At 41.1% G+C, this 12,169-nt stretch overlaps 1 protein-coding gene across 1 annotated transcript in view; it reads right to left on the bottom strand.

The window, feature by feature from the left end:
- Nucleotides 1–11,795, bottom strand: part of GRIP1 (glutamate receptor interacting protein 1) — a 203,486-nt gene extending 191,691 nt beyond the window's left edge. The window contains exon 1 of the mRNA XM_024737136.1: nucleotides 11,719–11,795. The gene's annotated coding sequence lies outside the window, so the exon portion shown is untranslated. The remainder of the gene's footprint in view (nucleotides 1–11,718) is intronic.
- Nucleotides 11,796–12,169: the final 374 nt, after the last annotated feature.

Genomic DNA, 12,169 nt, shown 5'->3' with positions numbered 1-12,169 from the left:
ACAATATAATGTAAATGCATATCTGAATATTTCAGTGGGATTTGAGAAAGATCTCTCATGATAACTTGTGGGCAGAACAGAGTACCACGAACTAAAAGCTGGCTCTGAAGCTCACTGAGGATGATACCCAAAAGGCCGAAAGTCATTGTTGATGGGGGAGGATCAAGGTTTCTGGTGGGTGGTGGTGGTGGTGGTGCTGCCGCAGAGCTCTGTCCTTGGTACTGACTGCTATGCTCAAGATTCTTTTCTTTTCTTTTCTTATCATTCTTTGTCTTTTTTTTTTTTTTTTTAATGTGGAACGCGGGCCTCTCACTGTTGTGGCCTCTCCCGTTGCGGAGCACAGGCTCCGGATGCGCAGGCTCAGCGGCCATGGCTCATGGGCCCAGCCGCTCCGCGGCATGTGGGATCTTCCCGGACCGGGGCACGAACCCGTGTCGCCTGCATCGGCAGGCGGACTCTCAACCACTGCGCCACCAGGGAAGCCCTCTTTTCTTCTTATTTTTTAACATCTTTATTGGAGTATAATTGCTTTATAATGGTGTTAGTTTCTGCTGCATAACAAAGTGAATCAGCTCTACGTATACATATATCTTCATATCCCCTCCCTCTTGTGTCTCGCTCCCACCCTCCCTATCCCACCCGCCTAGGTGGTCACAAAGCATGGTACACTCAAAATTCTTAACATAGTTAGATGCTTGTCAAATTTATGGCTAACTCACTGCTAAGACAGTGGTAAATATATGTGATGTGCAGGAACAGAGACTATTTCCACTATGTTGGAAAGATGAGCTGAATCATTTGAGAGCTGGGAACAAGGGCTGAAAGATGAGGGGCTTTGGATTAAACTAATCTAAACTCAAATATCAGCTTTGTTGTTGGATGAACTTGCACAAGTTACTTAAGCCTCAGTGAGCCTTAATTTCTTCCTCCATAAAATTGGGATCATTAAATACCTCTTTTGAATAAATAAGACCGGTACACAATTGATGCTCAACAATTGTTAGTACCCCTCCTCCTCTCCTCTTCTCAAATCTTCCTAGCGGAATATAACAGAAATACATGTGTAGAACAAAGGGTACAGTGTTGGCTAGCGTTATACGAAGTGCTACTGTTCGAGGCAGGAAGCCTAGCTCTTGAGGGATATTCATGAGAATAAGGTCTATTGACTGTAAGTTCAGTGTAAACAAACATCATTATTTCATTCAAAAATACAATCTTAATCTGCACTAATTGAGTAGAACACCTAGATCAGGGAAGGTACTGGTTTTCTTATACCCTGCGCTCTTTAGCTGGAGGAAGGATTCGGTTTTGGCTGCCACATGCAAGAGAGCATTGACAAAATGGAGAAAGGCTACCAGCGTGTGAAAAATATGTCACAGAAGACCAGGCTGAAGGAAGCAACATGCTTTATCTGGTTAAACAACAATGACGGCTCAGGGAGGAGCTGATAGGTGCATTAAAGTACTCGAAAGACTTTGGGGAAGTTCAGAAGAATTAGAAGAGCCAATGGGTAGAGGTATAAGGTGGGAATCCTCAGCCTGTTGGCATAAGGAATACTTCCTAACACACACAGGTTTTAAAAAGCAGGGGTTACCTTGTAAGGTAGTAATTTTCTTGTCTCTAAAAATATTGAAGCAGAAGAGGTTAGATGTGAAGTTTCCTATATTGAAAGAGGAAAACAGAAGGAAAGATGTGTGTGTGTGTGTGTGTGTGTGTGTGTGCGTGCGCGCGCGCGCGCGGACAGTGTTTGGAAGAGAAAGACCAGTAAGTGTACTACAAGCCATGCTTCATCATTCCATCTCAGTGTCTTGTAAGGTTTGGTGCATAACAGTGATCAGATCCTAAAGCAGGTGATGAGAGAAGTCTTTAATACAACAACTATGGACCGCCCCCAGTTATGAACCCTGCTGGGCAAAGCTTGGTGGGAGAACTTTAAATAAAGAAACATTTTCTTGAATATAAGAGACTGTAACCTTAAATTAGAGGTAAGTCTAGAACCCAGGAAAATCATTGCAGAGCCACTTGAAACAGGATGAGATAACCTGCCAGAAGGTTAATAAATAAACATGATATCCTGGGTGTTCATAAAAAGAAATGCTCATGAAAGTCAGAAGCTGTAGGAGAGCTCCAAGGGGAGATGGAATATGATATGTGGGGATGACATGGGGCAGCAGCATCAGATGTGTAAGTTCATTTCATCCCTTCTTGATCTGAAGAAGTCAGGTTTTTAAGAGAGAAGAGGCTTCTATTTAGTTAGGGATCTACAAGGCTGCAGGGTAATCCTTGGACGTTGCCCAAGGCAATCCACTCTCCCAGCCTTTGAAATGACACCTCCTCCTCACTCTACAAGCCTGTATCATCCCCTTCCCCTCCTTCCTCTCTGTGATGACCTCACCTATTATTTCAAGAAGAAAACAGAGCAGTCAGAAGAGGACTCACCTATCTGCTTAGCGGGAAACCTACCATAATCTTCCTGCCTCTGTGCCTCTGGATTCGTCTGCCTGACCTCCTGCTGACACCTCCACTGCATGCTGGATGCCCCCCATGGAGCCTCTTCAAAGGTTTTGCTTTCACTTTCATTCCCTTTCCCTCCTGCGTCAAATTCTCCCACTCCACTAGATCAACCAAGTCAGCACACAAACAGGCTGTATCCTCTCCTGCATTTAAAAAGGGAGTCTCCCAGAGACCACATGCCCCCTCCGGCTACTGTCCCATTTTTCTGCTCCTCTTGATAGAGTCTTTTGAAAAAACATTTTTTTAAAAATTAATTTATTTATTTTTGGCTGCATTGGGTCTTCGCTGCTGCGCACGGGCGAGCGGGGGCTACTCTTCGTTGCGGCGCGCGGGCCTCTCACTGTGGTGGCTTCTCTTGTTGCGGAGCACGGGCTCTAGGCATGCGGGCTTCAGTAGTTGTGGCTCGCGGTCTCTGCAGTGTGGGCTTCAGTAGTTGTGGTGCATGGGCTTAGTTGCTCCGCGGCACGTGGGATCTTCCCGGACCGGGTCTTGAACCTGTGTCCCCTGCACTGGCAGGCGGATTCTTAGCCACTGCACCACCAGGGAAGTCCAAGTCTTTTGAAATTCTGAAAGAGTTGTGCACATTCCCTGGCTCTGTTTACTTAGGTCCTATTCTCACCTCAGCCCACTCGAAGCAGGCTTTTACTCCCACCACTTGACTGACACTTCTCTAGTTAGGGTCCACTACAAACTCTCTTCTTACACAATCCTTTAGCCAGTTCTCAGTCCTCGTCTTATTCATCTTATCATCAATACTTGGTTCAGTTCTTCTCTCCCTCCTTGGTCCCATGTGGTTCTTAACTTGGATTCCAGGGTACCACGTTCTCCTGCTTCTTCTCCTACTGCCTCCGTTTCTTCAAGTCTTTTGCTGAAACTTCCTTCATGGCTGACCTCGGAAGGCTGGAAGCCCCAGGCTCACACCTTGGACCCCATCTCCATCTATCTGCACTACCAAGATGGTATCCCTCATCCACAAGGGTGTAAATACAAACTGATTGCTCCAAAATGTATATCTCCACTGACCTTTCCTCTGAGTTCCCTACTCCCCCCTTCCACTGAACCATTTCTTCCCCAGGGTCTGTCTCAGTAAATGGCATCACTACTTACCCAGTTAAGAGCAAAACCCTTGGACTCAACCCAGACTCCTCTCTTCCTCTCACATTCCACATCTAATTTGACCATTTTTACTACCTCTACCTCCATCATCCTAGTCCAAGACACCATCATTTCTTGAATGAAATAGTGCAATGGCAACTGATCTCCCTGTCTCTGCTCCTGTCTCCTTAAAGTCTATTTTCCATATAGACGCTAGAGAGATTTAAAAAGAAATGCATCAGTACCTCAACTGTTCAATCCTTGCAATGGTTTCTTGTCACACCAAGAATAAAACTTAAGCTCTTACCTTGGTTACAAGTTCTACAGAACCTACCTTTGTCCCTCCCTCTCTCCAACCTCATCTGTTGCCACTCTCAGCATTGCTTCATCCTTTCTGGCCATGCTGGCCTTCTCTCAGTTTCCTTAACAAGCCAAGCTTGTTCTGACCTCAGGGCCTTTGTACTGGCTGTTCTTTTTGGCCTAGAATCCTTTTTCCCCAGACCATTATGGGTTCACCCCCTCTTTTTAGGCTCACTCAGTTGTTACTGCCTGATCGAGGCTATCCTTGACTTTCTTTTCAAACACAGAGTCCAGGGTCTTTCTGCCCACCACTCTCTACACCTTACACTAGTTTATTTCACTTTACTGCACTTAGCACAGCCTGACCTTATGTTAGGCAGTCAGTGCTTGTTGAATGTCAGTCTCCCCACTAGCATGCCAACTCAGGAGGACAGAGGCTTGTAGGATACTGCTAGCTTCTGGAACACTACTAGGCACAAATAAAAAATGAGTGAGGATCATTTTAGTTATAATGGACTTAGGGAGCAAGGAAGGGATTGGCTGGAGGAAAAATAAAGGTCATGCGGTGAAATATGCAAGGGTGAAATGCATGGAATCAGTGTGTAAGCAGTTTACATTTACATGCAGAAGGCAGGAAAGCACCAGGGGAGCAATCAAACTCCTAAAGAGAAAAAGACTTTCCAGGTGCTATAAAGTTTCCCTCCCACCCCAGTTCTGAAGCAGAAATCTTCGTAACATCAGTTTACCATCTAGCTCAGTAAGAGTCCTTAGAAATGTACAAGAATGTTTAATATTAAGAGAATTGAAAATGTATATACTGAGCACATTGCCCAGAGTCAGTCTTTACTCCTTGAATCGGATAACGGGAGATCTATGTGAACTGATTTTAGAAATCTATTTGCCAGGTGCCACAGAGCAAAGTGACTCCTTTTACTCATTCAGTGTTATCTTAAAACTCTGTATTATTCTAAGGTTTTAGAAGCGAAACACGAAGCAGAGAGTTATGGTGTTACCTGTTCAAGAACAAGTATTTAAGAGCCTGCTTTGGCAATTTCGGGTTTTTTCCTTGAAAATTACAAATGTATAGAATAGATGACAGCACAGCCTAAAGCAAACTACCAGCCTGCTTCCTCAGTTTCTGCTAGCCCTCAGTTACTTAGAGAAATAATGGCATGACCCCTATGAGCGCAGCCTCTACTCAATGACCCACCTGTAATCAAGGGCCCAGTCGGTGATGACTGAGATAGATTCTGCAACTTGGACGGACAGGCCACCCACACTCAGAGGCTCCTGCCCACCTTACATTTTCTTACATTACTTCAAGCAGATGCTCCATTGGCCACTAGGAGGCAGTCTTTACACCTCATTCTCATTAAGAATTCTCACCACCTTCTCCTTTCACTCACTGCTCAGGATTCTGGTGGAAATTCATTGTTACCTAAATGCATTTCAGATAAAATTTTATTTTGTCCACTACTTTCTAGCCCTATGACCTTGGCATGTTACTTTAGCTCTCCGAACTTGTTCCCTCAACTGTTAGAGGGAAATGAACAAAACTTAGTTCCTGCAGGTGTTGTGGAAGAAACGCAACATTATTTATCAAAATGGCTAGGCCAATACTTGGAACACAGCATGAAATGAATGACAACCAGTATTTTTAAAATTTATCTATGGCTTCCCTCGCTCTCTCTTTCTAGATTAGGTTACTCTTGTGATCATTGCATTCTTGTTATTTCTTAGGCTTTGGGTTAATTTTGTTCTCCCTCCTCGCTATCAGCATTTCTTTCCATTTTATAGCAAAAGCTCCAAATGCCTTCCACTCCCGTCCAAACGCCCCATTTCTGCACTATAAATCAACGACTACTCATCAATACACTGACAAACTGAGGTTCTCAAAGGCATTTCTTTGGAGAAGAATCTCACTCCAAGCCAGTGTTTCCCGAAGTATAGTGTACGTAAACATTGGATATATTTGAGGGAACACATAAAACTTAACAAAAAAAAATTCAGTTATAATTTTTAAAAACTTATACTAGAAAAATATAATTAGCATATCAAATTCAAGATAATAAAGCTTAGGATAAAGATAAGGAAAAAAGTGAATCAATTTAAATTTACTTAAAATCATATTAATTATAGCCAAGGTGGAACAAACATATATAACAAACATTATGAAGATGACACGACTGAAATTGGGGGGCTGTTCTAAGTCATGTCAGCCCTAATAAGAAAGGAGTATTAATGAGCTCAACTGCTCTATTCTACATTAAACTGTGTAGGATGGTTCTTTTCTTTCCCTAGTGCCAATCAATCCATACAACTCTTTTATTTTTTTTACAGAGCAACTATTTAAAAAAAATTTTACTGAAGTATAGTTGATTTACACTGTTGTGTTAGTTTCAGGTGTATAGCAGAGTGATTCAGTTATACCTGTACATATATTCATTCTTTTTCAGATTCTTTTCCCATATAGGTTATTATAGAATATTGAGTAGAGTTCCCTGTGCTACACAGAAGGTCCTTGTTGGTTATCTATTTTATCCATACAGCTTGCACCCAGCCAAATTCTCTAAAGTCACTTAATTAAAACACCCTGAACTGAAGGTCTCCCTAACCTGGGGAGCGGGAGAATTCATTTATCTTCTGTGCCAAAGTAGTAGACAGAAAAGACTTTCTCCTGTGGCTCTTGTGCACATCTCCTTGAGCCTCCTTGTAAAATGTTTCCAGACACTGGGAAGCTGTGCTGGCCGTCGTCAGAGTCATTCTTATTACTTCGTGTACCCAGAGCACGACACTGACCAAATGCCACCACTCCTGTAACACAGTGGGGCTCAGGGAATATCCAAGCACAGAACTAATTCATTACAAATAATTTCTCCTAAGCTGCATGCTGAAAGAACTATTGTTTAAAAGTCATTTGCTGCCTATGTACCACTTCATTATGTTTCACCCGTGTCTACTAAGGCAGGAGAGAAGTTCAAACATAATAGACTGTCATCTGTCTGAATCGCTAATGAAGGCTGCATCAAGATGCTCGTTTTGCCCAGCGCTACTTGAGAACTCAGGGTGTACCACAGAGCAAAGTGGATCAGCTCTCCGGGGGAAATCCTTCATGCGTACCTGCCATGAGAAGTAACAAGTTCTGCTTTGCATCACTCTATTTACAGACTCCAGCTATTTCTGCATATTTTTTTGTGGCCTTTTTTCTATAGCAGCACACGTTCTCGAATGAATCACTCTCATCCTGTCGGTTTTATTGTTAAATTGTGCTCAGACGTTCTCTTTAGGTGTTAGAGGAACAAATGAGAATTGGGGGAGAGACCTCTGGCCTTTGAAATTCTCTATGTAACTGACAGACGTGTAAGACATTTAAGGTGTACAATGTGACGATTTAAGGTGTACAATGTGACGATTTGATACACGTAGGCATTGTGCAGCACCGTGCTTTTATGACATGACATACTTGCTTGAGTCAACTGAGTTTGGTTTCCCCTCTGTGAGACTCGCCCATTTCTTGGAGCAGCTCAATGGTGAAACTCAACAGAGGAAGGAGAACCAGGCCCGAAAATCAGAGGAAATGCCCTTCATCCACCTGAAGAGTGTTAGAGCCATAAAATCCTATTGTAAATGTCACACTATATATCTACTATAATCATGAAAATTTAGACCAATGAAGTGTCAAATTGTGTGCTAACAAAGAGGAAAATGCTGAACAGGGAGGGCAGAACCTTCAAAATTCCTGTCCTTCCCCCTTAATTCAAGGTTGCCAGCTTCTCTGTGATACCAAGGGTACTGTATTATTTTCCACACTTTGACTTTTCAGTAGGCGTCAAGGCTTCCTGGATGTATTCTAAACAGCGTGAGTGTATACATCTTGGGCTAATGGGCATTTCAGACTCTCAGCTCCGTATCTGTATACTCTCTGCAAATACTCAAATGTGAGAAGCAAGAAAGATATATCATCTTCATTTAATTATGACCAAATTGATAACTGTCTTTTCTCATATTCTAGGAGGGAAAAAAAATTCCCACACAAACTTTTGAGGGCTCAGTTTGGCTACAGAGTTAAGATAATTTTCCTGGGGCACCAAAGTTTGGAAATGGCAATGGGTGTGAACACTTGACAGCTTCCTGCTTTTGTGAATTGCCCAGAATTCTTTCTCAAGACTAGCATAGACAAAGAAAGCTATCCTACCTGGAAAAAGTACGTGAATCAAATAAATAATACACTAACTCTAGGCCTAAGACTAGATTCCTGTCTTTTCCGTTCATGAACATTAGACAGACATGATTAAATGCCTCATCTCTAAGTGGCTAAAGCCACAAATTATTGTAAAATATGCTAATCTAAGAATTATACAGATATCCTGTAATAATCTGGACAAACCCTCAGGTGGTCAAACTCTGATTCACCAGTAATCTCTCAAATAAAGGAAGATCAGACCAACAGATTCTTTTTAATAATCATAGATGTGTAGTAGAATCTGTTAGTTCAAAATAGCTTTGTACTTGGAATTCATCTTCTCTTTGAAAAAAAAATGAGCATAAGTGAGATTGAAATATGCCTCCTTAATAGTTTTAAAGTCTTTAAATTTAAACTTCAGTGTCATAGGTAGTCATGTCATTTCTTTTTTACTATCATGGTTATTAAAAATTTTACAAAACCTTATGAAAGACTAAAAAACCTTTTTTTTTTACACATTATGCCATAAGAGACACGATTAAAATGACAAGTTTCCAAATAACAAGAAAAATGCATTTCCCCTTTATCCAAATCAAATGCATTTGGCTCCTAAGAGATGTTTAATCCATTCCATTTTTTGAGAAGAGACAGGAGTGGGACGAAAGGATTTACAGTTAGAATTGTCATTTCATGAAGGACACATATTTGACTTGTGATTATAAAATAACTGCTAAAGCAATCTTGCGTTTAGACAGCGGTAGTAGATTTTGATATGAATGAAAAGCAAATTACATTTTTGTTTACATTCAAGGTTACTTCTCTGGGTCAGAATTGTTAAAAGTTACTCTTTGTTATGCCATGGAAATAGTGGAACCCATGTTAAGAAACCTTATCTAGGTATATGTGTACAAATATTTATTCCAGCAAGCATCAGGTCTCTATAGAATTGGTTTCAAAGAACAGCTTAAGCTTTCATAAAAACGTGTATAGAGAGCTTTAAAATGCCTTCCACTACTTTATACTCTTCCTCCCTTACACCTGCCCCCCTTCCATCAGAGAAAGTGCTCACATGAACCATCAAATTCAATCACCATCATTGGATCAGCGGGGAGAGATGTGAGGAAAAGCCACAGCTCCTTTAAAATTCCAGCTTCTGGGTGTTTGCTTACTGCCCAGGAATTGGGGGCACCAAAATCTGCCCTGAGAAGTGCCTTTGCACTGAGAAGATCCAGGGGCCAGTAGAGGAGCCACACTTTCCTTTACGCCTTCTTCAGTTCCTTGTTGCATCTTTTCTTTAGACACATCTTTCCTTGCTACCAGGGTGGTGATAATACTTTTGAGGGAAGTGAGGTTGGGAGGTAAGCACAGGAGAAAGAAAAAAAGGCTGTAAACTTTGATTTTGCTCTTTCAGCTCCCCGGGGGTCCACCTTCATTCCTCGGGAGGACACTTTGGGATTTTTCAGCCGAAGCTCCAGCAAATAATAAAGAGTGTGCATTTTCCAGGTCTCTGCACATTTCCCTCTCTCTCTCTCTGACTTCACAGGGATAAAGGTTGCCATGGTAGGTGACTGGTTAAGATTTCTGGATGCTGGATTAGATCTCCCTTCGACTTAACTAATTGGCCAAAAATCAGGGGAGAGTCCCTTTTTTTTTTTGTCAGAACAAGAATTAATGGGGATTTTTAGGTAAGACAGTAAAGGTTCAGAACTCCAAGTGTCAGAACTCAGTCAGGACGCAGTTTCCAAGAAGTTCCCTAATTTACTGTTATTTCTTAAGATATAACAGTAAGTCCTCATCAGTTATTAATCACTTTGGTTTCTTAGCCTTCTGGCTGGTGAACTCTTCTTTTCTCTTGGGCTGTTCTAAATAATTAAGAAGATTTTGAGGACGCCCAACCCTTCTGGCTGCTGCCTTCTAAGAGAGAACAAAAGGGTGTTTGTTCATGTTCAAACTCCAGGAAAATAACCCCTGAAGCCTACAAAAAAGGTTCCTGATTCCAGTGACTTAAAAACTGACCTGAGGAAGAACAAAAGGAAAAAGTCTATTACGAAGAATCACTGTACGTCATGAACTAAGGATTATAATTAACAACTTCTCTGTACCTAACATGTAATGTTAAAAACCACTTATTGACTTTAAGGAAAAGTCTGGCCCATAAACCTGTGTTATAATTTAGTATGTAACACTAGAAAACCCATGAAAGGAAAACATGAGACTAGTCGGTGCTTTTCTTTAGTACCACATAAAGTGGTAAGGACAGTGGGAAGTCTCTTCAACTCTTCCCAGCAGAGTACTAAGCACCAGCTAATTAGAGAGGCCAAGAAGGAACTGATGGATAACTGGCATTCTCGAGCTTCAAATTTTGGGTACTTCCTTATTGCTGACAAGGAGAAAGCAGAGAACACGGCACATAGCGGATCGCAGTAGTTTTTCTAAACGTGATCGGCACTAAGAATGACGTTTTATAGGATGGAATAGAAGAAATCTCAGCACTGGGTGATACCATCTAATTACACATTGCGAGTTACTTTAGAATCTTCAAAGCACACAAACAAGGATAGGTTACATTCACAACATGCCTCTTTCTAAGCCAGGTACTTTCACTATGAGTCTAAGCCTTCAGAATAAGAATAAAAATAACCACATGTAGTTCTTATAAAAATAAATAATAATCATGGACAGGGCAGAAACCGGACTCGTCTTGCTCTTTACGCAAATGGAAAATTCCCCTTTCACTGACAGATTTGCCAAACCATTCAATTTAACATTGGAAATGCTGCTTTGTTTCTCCTGGATTGTTAAACTACTGTACTCTAGAATCCTGTCACTAAGCTTTAGCTGTACTCAATTTACTTGTATATAATATGGAAAGACGTTAATTTTGATAAATTTCTAAATGTATTAATGCTTTTAAACCCTTCTCTTAAGTATAGTTGCTACCATAAGAGGTTTTCCACAAATTACCGAGTTCAGATAAAGTTTGAATAATATTTTGAATCTCCTTCCTCCTTTAATTTTAGAATGTTTATGTCATTCTCAAATTCAAAGTTTCACAATATGGAAGTTTGGGATAAAGACATTTTAAGATATTTCTGAAAAATCTTTTGCTGAAAAAAGTAGGTATCGTTTATTGCACTACAAGGAACCTAATCACAGCTTCCTAAAGAAACAGAAGTCCCAGAATTCTACAAGAGTTGTCGGATGGAAGTAAATCCAAGTTCAACGAGACAAGAAGACAAGAGTAATTTGTTATTCAGCATATATATGATCTGCCACAGCAATTCTGAACCACTTTGTTATGCCCGTATGTCTCAGTAAAGGGATAGATGCTGCTGTGAGAATCATACCCTGAAATCAGAGGTGAAAGTAAGTCAATGAGTGAGAGCCGATATAAATTCAAGTCATTTTACAAAGGATTTGCACACAAGATGAATTTTCACAAGTTTGCAAGCTTTTCCAGAGTCTAGCTTTCATGAACGTTGTTTGAACAAGTTGTGTAGAATGCAGTCTCCACCCTATGAAATAGCATTTTTTTTTTTTTTTTTACCAAGTTGGAACTATTTAGGATCACCAAATAACAGGGTTCAAAAGGAAAACAGCTGAAAAATCCAGCAGTCTGGTCTAACCTGGGATGCTCTGTCTCCTCACAGCCAATGCTCCATCAGGCGGTTTTGTCTGGCTGGCGGATTTAGTGTAGGGACTCTCATCTGTAAAGGTACAATGAAGGGTTTGGTTAATTTCCATCCAGTTTCTAATGTAGTGAAGATTTTCCAATGGACTGCAATCCTTCTGCCAGAGAGAGGTGATATGATACAACAGAAAGGGTCTGTAGACCTGGGTCCTGACCTTGGGTTAGCCATAGGACAAGGTCAAGTCATTTAAAATGCTCTGAACATGTTTCCTCTCCTATGAAAGAGGGATATACTTTTTCATCCACCTCTTAGGATTGTCAGGATCAAGCTATAATGCACATGAAGGCATAGAATGGTAAGAAGTTTGTAAATCCAGCACACAGATCATTTGCCTGTCATCTATATTCATTGATAAATAAGCGTCAGTGACTATCAGTAATCAGAA

Source organism: Neophocaena asiaeorientalis, unplaced genomic scaffold, assembly GCF_003031525.2.
Source record: "Neophocaena asiaeorientalis asiaeorientalis breed wild unplaced genomic scaffold, Neophocaena_asiaeorientalis_V1.1 scaffold134, whole genome shotgun sequence".
In the NCBI taxonomy this organism is placed as follows: domain Eukaryota; kingdom Metazoa; phylum Chordata; class Mammalia; order Artiodactyla; family Phocoenidae; genus Neophocaena; species Neophocaena asiaeorientalis.
Note: the sequence above shows the minus strand (reverse complement) of the source record. Positions and strands in the feature narration are given on the sequence as shown.